Source organism: Gracilinanus agilis, chromosome 5 (genome assembly GCF_016433145.1).
Source record: "Gracilinanus agilis isolate LMUSP501 chromosome 5, AgileGrace, whole genome shotgun sequence".
NCBI lineage: Eukaryota > Metazoa > Chordata > Mammalia > Didelphimorphia > Didelphidae > Gracilinanus > Gracilinanus agilis.
Window position 1 is genome coordinate 285,025,834 of NC_058134.1, and position 8,053 is coordinate 285,033,886.

Genomic DNA, 8,053 nt, shown 5'->3' on the forward strand with positions numbered 1-8,053 from the left:
GAGAATTATATTCATACATTTGCTTCATCTTCCAAGTAAGTTACTCTTTAAAAAGCTAATCAATGTTTAATTGGTTAAATGGAATTGGAGCATTAATAACTAGAGATGAATTACGGGGGAAGAGGGACACATTGTAGTGGGGGCTTTAGCAAATACCTTTAGAGATATCCCAAACTCTTAGGGACATTCCTAGACCACTGAGGGGAAGATGTAGCCAGGCTTGCTGCCAGAAAGTTAGGTTAGCAGGATTATTATATTTCCTAAATTACTCAACTATTTTCAAGCCACATCCACTTGTGAATTATCTACATATGCAAGAAATATGGCACATCAGAATGAAGACAATTAAGGCTATATCTTAATTTCTCTTCCCTTATGCTTGCTTCTTCTCCCTTTAACCAAACATTAGGGAATTCATTTCAGACTTCCTAACCATTCCCAATTGATGAACCTTACTAAATTATACTTTTAGGAATTTTCCACACTTCCAAAGCTTATTAGGAATTGAACTAGTCCTTTGGAGGTTGTTTGGGAATGTTCTCCAAAGATCATTCAAGTTTGGTTAATTTGTTATGATCTTAAAGGACAATGTTTCCATCAATGGTATAATCAATACCTTTGAAATCCTTATCAAATCATCTTTTCCTTCTGCAAAACAGTGAAGATGATGTTCCTGAAATGTCAGAGATAACTCTACACTTAGATCCATTTTTCATTTCCTAGCAGAAGAGACTAATAAGAACAATTTAATAATCCTCACTGGGCTTTATTAAAAATCACCATCAGACACAAGGAATTGTTGATTTTGTTATTCTCCCTAGAGATAGAATGCTTAATGATAGTTGAATTGTAGAAAAAAACATTAATTGGAAGAAAACGTGGAGTAGGAGAGAAAGGAAGACACTTTCTGACCTTTATTAAAGCACATGAAAACTTAAACATTTTTTTTGTCTAATCTTCAGGGTTAGATATGTGATTCCTTAGTCATTGTTAATAAATGTTATATTGTGTGATATCATATCCTCATAGCAAGGATGTATTATGGGCTAGTTTAATTTTGTAATATTTTCATTATCATAGATTACTTTTTCTCCTAGTGAAAGAGAAACATCTGTAAAGTAAATGACCAATAAGTTTCAAGATAAAATTTCTTTTTATATTAATTAAAATAATCTTCCCAGCCAGAGGACTTTCTAATTATTTTTTGATTCAATACATCAGTGAAAAGAATCTCATGTTGTTAAATATATTTTGAGTCAAAATATTGAGTAAATGCAAAATATTTTTATCCATTTGAGCTTGCTAGTAATTCAAGTTGTTATTTTTACAATGTAAACACTCCAAAGGATCTGGAAATGGGGATGGATAGTATCTAGAAAAGCTGATTGAAGGGAAAATGATAGTTCTCTTCAAAAGCTAAAGGGCTTCCATATGCATCAGGAATTAGATTTTTTTTCTGATAGACCCTAGAGGACAGAAAAATGAATGATGCATAAAAATTGCAAAGAGGCAAATTGAGCTGTGTGATTAAGGAAAAACTTTCTAACACTTAGTGCTGCCCTTAAGTGAGTCCCTCACTAGAGATATTGAAGTGAAGGGTGGAAATTAATTTTTCAAGTATGCTGGAAGGCATAGTAGGGATTCTTATTGACTCTGCATTAAATAGTCTCTGGGATCCCTTTCAATTCTTTGTTTCTGTGATTCTTAAGTTATTCTCTACTCCATTATTTCTGAAAGCATTACACACACATATTTAATTTTTATTTAAAAAATATTTTTCCATGTTTATGTGATTCATTTTTCTTTCCCCTCTCTTTTCTTCCCCATCCCAGAGTCCACAAACTATTCCACTGAGTTGTACAAATGCTATCACTTGATATCTATTTCCATATTATTCATTTTTGCTATAGAGCAATATTTTGAAACCAAAATCCCAAATCAATACCCATATATACAAGTAATAAATGATAAGTCATATGTTTTTCTTTTGTGTTTCTACTCCCACAGCTCTTTCTCTCAATGTGGATAGCATTCTTTCTCATGAGTCCTTTTGGAGTGTTCTGGATTATTGAATTGCTACTGGTAGTAAACCCATTACATTGCACAGTTATACAATGTTTCACTTTCTGTGTTGAAAGCATTCTAGATAGACTCAATGATGGTCACAGCAAGTTCACTTCTAGATCTTCAGTGAGATGATTTGATATATATTAACTGAGGTACAGTGAAAAGCCTGGTCTAAGGAGAACTTTGAAGCAGCTCACAAATAAAATAATATTAACTTCCCAAATTAAACAGGCCCAATATAGGAAAGATTCCACATAATTTTTTTTTGATGCAGAGAATTTGTGCCATTCTGAAAATAACAAAATTTTGATTAAAAATGGGAAATAATATAATCGGTAGTAACTATCTCTCTGGAAAATTTGTTACAGAAATAAAAAAGCAAATTTCTTTTTAATTGTTCAGTCTGTATTGTTTTTGCTATACCATTTCTTTGCTATGGGAGACAAGAGATCATTAGAAATTCTCATGAGAGGGGGCAGCTAGGTGGCTCAGTGGATTGAGAGCCAGGCTAGAGAAGGGAGGTTCTAGGTTCAAATCTAGCCTTAGACACTTCCTAGCTTTGTGACCTTGGGCAAATAACTTGACCCCACATTGCCTACCCCTTACCACTCTTCTGCCTTGGAACCAATGCCAAGTATTGATTCTAAGATGGAAAGTAAGGATTTAAAAAAAAGAAGAAGAAAGAAATTCTCAGGAGACACAAAGTTTTTAGTCATTGATGTATAAAAAAGATGTGTACAGATATGTAGACTTTGGCTTCCCTATTTTCTCTTTCTGTGTACTTGAGAGACTTTCTGTTGTCCATGAGGGCAAAGCCCCAATAGTCAGACTGAGGATCACTGGATCACTGTCAGCTATGTAAGTGACAGCCAGTGAACTTTGGGAGTAAGACTCCTGAATTTACCTCTGACAAAGTACACACCTTTAGCTGATATGAGGATTGGTAGTAGTCTTGAGATTAAGTTGTCAGGTGGCATTGGCAGTTGCATCCTATTCTTTTCCCTGTAATGAATGGTACCAAAGAGACAATGCAGTGGAAGTAAACAGATTGAGAAACGAAATGAAGGACCAAATTGCCAGAATTCCATTCCCACCTAATTACTAGGAGAATTAAAATAACTATATCAAACACAGAGTACTATTTATGAGGGTTATATTAGAAAGATTATGTCCACTTTTTCTAACTCTAGGCATATCTCTTGAATATAAATGTTTGATGACTACACCTTTTGTACTATTTGTGAATTTTTTGTGGTCCTTTCCTTTGATAATAAACTCTTGAAAACACATGAGCTTTTTTGGGGGGAGGAGTTTGAAGTGCATGGATCTAAGGGTTAAAAAGGAAAGAAGGATAACTATAATTCAGGAATATCATATTCCTGAACTTTAGAAGTTATGATTCAGAGGCCATAATGGTCCAGAAGACACATCCTCAGATTGAGGTGCAACTCTGAGATAAGTTATTAAAAGTTCAAGGTGAATGAGTCATTTGGCCAAGGGAAAGTTTCCTGTGTTGTCCACCTCTAAATATACTTGTATGCAATGCAATGATCTAGGACAATTCTGAGGGACTTATGAGAAAGAATGCTATCCACATCCAGAGAAACAACTGTGGCAATAGAAACACAGAAGAAAATCATTTCCTTGATGACATGGTTTGATGGGGATATATATGATTGGGGATGTAGACTCTAAATGATCACTCTATTGAAAATATTAATAATATGGAAATAGGTCTTGTAAACCTTGCACATTGCACATGGAATTGCACATTGGCTATGGGAGGGGGAGGGAGGAGAGAAGGGAAAGAACATGAATCATATAACCATGGAAAAACATTCTAAATTAATTAATTAAAGAAATTCTGATAAATAAATAAATAGATAGATATACTCTATGATCTGACTCGTGACTTGTTGTTGGCCATGACATAGCAACAGCCAAATCTTGGTTAATCACTTTTTCTGCCTCTTTTCTAATCTCTACCGGCACTGTGCTTGGGCCACCTAAGTACTCTTCTTTCCTGTACAGAGCCTATTGTGGTCTCAGAATTATGCCATTCAGAAAACACATCTGTTATGACTTATCATCCCAGTTCTCAGAAACTAAAAGCATGAGGATTGTCATAAGAATAGGTGCACATTCAATATTACTAGTTAAATGTCAGGAGGTACACATATGATGCTTGACTACAGATGCCAACTTAACTATCACCTCTATCCCATTTCTATAAATCAAGCTTTCCCCTAGAGGCAAATTTCAAACCTGAGATTTAATATCTGAATGACTTGACAAGCTCATAGAGATCCTCATTTTCCATCCATAATATACATATTATTATTCACAATATCCCACTTCTGCAGTTATATCATTATCTAATTGCTTCCTCTCTAATACCACCAATAATGATTCAGCACAATACTAACATTCTGTTTATACTTCATACTTCACATCTCAATGCTATTTGACACTGAATACCTAATAGTTAGCCTTCAGCCATGCCTATGCTACCTTTTCTTAGATCCTTTATGCATAACTTATCATTGCTACCTCTTCTAGGTTTTTCAGTCTGAAATGACTCTAAGGATCACACAAGTTCCCTGGAATGCTGATAATGGATAAGTGAAGTCTAAGATCCAGTATTACACCTTAAAAATCCTTTGCATGGAGTGTTTTAATTAAAAGTGTTTTAATTTCTACTTCCTCTTCAAAACCAATTCCCCCCACAAGAAATTCCCTAAATCTATAAAAAGATCACAATTGCATGTGCAAATAACATTTAACGTGCTTTGAAAAAATGAGTTCCAAATTCTTTCCCTCACTCCCTCAAATTTTCTCTCCTTGAGAGGACAAGTAACTTAATATAGATAATACATGTGTAGTCACACAAGACATATTTCCATATTAGTTCATTTGTGAAATACAAACTAAAAAGAAAAGAAAGGAAGTTTTAATATTTTGATCTGCAGTTAGACTACATAAGTTCTTTCTCTGAAGGTGGATAATATCTTTCTTCATAAATCCATCAGAATTGTTGTATTACTAAGAATAGCAAGTCATTCACAGATTATAATTATATAGTATTGCTTTATTGTGTACAATATTCTTCTGGTTCTGCTCATTTTGTTTTGCACCAAGTCTTTCCATATTTTTCTCAAAGTATCTTGCATATCATTTCTTATAGAACAATGGTATACTCCATTACCATAATAAACCACAATTTATTCAGCCTTTCCCCACGTGTTTTCTATTGGCGTTTTCTACTGCAGTTTTTTCAGCTTTCACACTGGTCTGTGAGCAACTACAAAGTGTTCATTTCTACCATTTCTACCCTTACCATTTCTGGAATGAGAGCTATAGAAGACACTGCTGTTAATTCAATTGCCCCAAAGCTCTGCTGCTAACTTGAGGAGTAACCTGCTGCTGTCTTGCTGGGGATTTGGCAACTCTCAACTAGGCTCCCCCCTCACTTTGGTGTGACAGTTATCTATTTCAAATTTCCTAGGTTAGAAAGTTGTTTCCCCTCATGCTTTTGTGGTTTGAATTGCTTCAGAATTTGTTTTTAGGCATAATTTTAAAATTATTTTGGGGGGGATTTGGGAAAGATCAAGCAAAACCCTATTTTTCTGTGTTGTCTTGGTTCTGCCTCTTAAAGGTACTCTCCAAAACTAAATTAATACCCCATATGTAAGAATATTGATTGCTCATATTTGTACAATCTTCAAAATATTTTCTTCACAATCAGATGAGGTAGATAGTGCATGTATCATTGACCCCATTTTAAAAATGTGGGAACTGAGTCTAAGGGTGGCAAAGTAATATATCCATAAGCACAAAACCAGTATATTTCTTGGCTATAATCAAGATTTATGTCTTTTATTTTTTTCTAATATTTTTATTTTGAGTATTTTCCTATAGTTTCATGTTTCATGTTCTTTCCCTCTCCCCAAACCCTTCCAGCCCCCCTTAGCTAACACACAATACCACTGGGTTTTACATGTATCATTAAGACCTAATTCTGTATTATTGATAGTTGGACTAGAGTTGTCATTTAGTGTCTACATTCCCAATAATATCCCCATCAGCCCAAGTGTTCAAGCAATTGTTTTTCTTCTGTGTTTCTAGTCCCACAGTTCTTCCTCTGAACGTGGCTAGTTTTATTTCTTTTTTTTAACATTTAATAATATTTATTTTTTAGAAATGTTAATATGGTTACATGATTCATGCTCTTACTTTCCCCTTCACTCCCCTACCTACTCCCCACCCACATAACCAATGCGCATTTCCACTGGTTTTAACTACAGAGACGCATACACTGTGGTAAAATAGAATATAATGGACTTCTGTACTGGCAGCAATGCTAGTTTTATTTCTTATAAGTCCCTCAGCCTTGCTCTTGATTCTTGCTTTGCTGCTAGTAGAGAAGTCCCTTATGTTCAATTATAGCACAGTGAATCAGTCTCAGGGTACAATGTTCTCCTGGTTATGCTCTGCATCAATTCCTGGAGGTCATTCCAGTTCACATGGAATTCCTCCAGTTCTTTATTCCTTTGAGCACAACAGTATTCCATCACCAACAGATAGCACAATTTGTTCAGCCATTCCCCAATCGAAGGACATTCTCACATTTTCCAAAATTTTGCAACCACAAAGAGTGTGGCTATAAATATTTTTATGCAAGTCTTTTTCCTTATTATCTCTTTGGGGTATATACTCAGCAATGCTATGGCTGCATCAAAGGGCAGACAGTCCTTTAGAGTTCTTTGGGCATAGTTCCAAATTGCCATCCAGAATGGTTGGATCAGTTCACAACTCCACCAGCAATGCACTAATGTCCCAATTTTGCCACATCACCTCCTACATTCTCTAATTTTAGCCAATCTGCTAGGTGTGAGGTGATACCTTAGAGTTGTTTTGATTTGCATTTCTCTAATTATTAGAGATTTAGAACACTTTCTCATGTGCTTATTAATAGTTTTGATTTCTTTGTCTGAGAATTGGCTATTCATGTCCCTTGCCCAATTTTCAATTGGAGGATGGCTTGATTTTTTTGTACAATTGATTTAGCTCCTTGTATATTTGAGTAATTAGACCTTTGTCTAAGTCATTTGTTATAAATATTTTTTCCCAATTTGTTATTTCTTTTCTAATTTTGGTAGTATTGGTTTTGTCTGTACAAAAACTTTTTAGTTTAATGCAGTCAAAATTATTTATTTAAATTTTGTAATTTTTTCTAGCTCTTGCTGGGTTTTAAAATCTTTCCTTTCCCAGAGATCTGAGAGTGCTATTCTGTGCTTGCCTAATTTATTTATAGTTTCCTTCTTTATATTCAAGTCATTTACCCATTCTGAGTTTATCTTGGTATAGGATGTGAGATGTTGATCTAGACCCAATCTCTCCCATATTGTTTTCCAATTTTCCCAGAAGTTTTTGTCAAATAGTGGGGTTTTGTCCCCAAATCTGGGTTCTTTGGGTTTATCGAAGACTGTCTTGCTGACGTTGCTTACCCCTAGTTTATTCCACTGATCCTCCCTTCTGTCTCCTCATCAGTACCATATTGTTTTGATGACAACTACTTTATAGTATAGTTTAAGATCAGGTACTGCTAGGCCACCTTCCTTCATATTTTTTTTCATTATTTCCATTGATATTCTTGGAATTTTGTTCTTCCAAATGAACTTTGTTATAGCTTTTTTCCAATTCAGTTAAAAAGTTTCTTTGTACAGCAATACAATGACCCAGGACAATTCTGAGGGATTTATGGTAAAGACGCTACCCACATTCAGAGGAAGGACTGCAGGAGAGGAAACATATAAGAAAAACAACTGCTTGAACGCATGGGTCGGGGTGGACATGATTGAGGGTGTAGACTCGAAACTACCACACCAATGCAACTACCAAGAATTTGGAAATTGGTCTTGATCAAGGACACATGACAAAACTAGTGGAAATGCACATCGGCCAAGGGTAGGGGGGATGCGGGGGG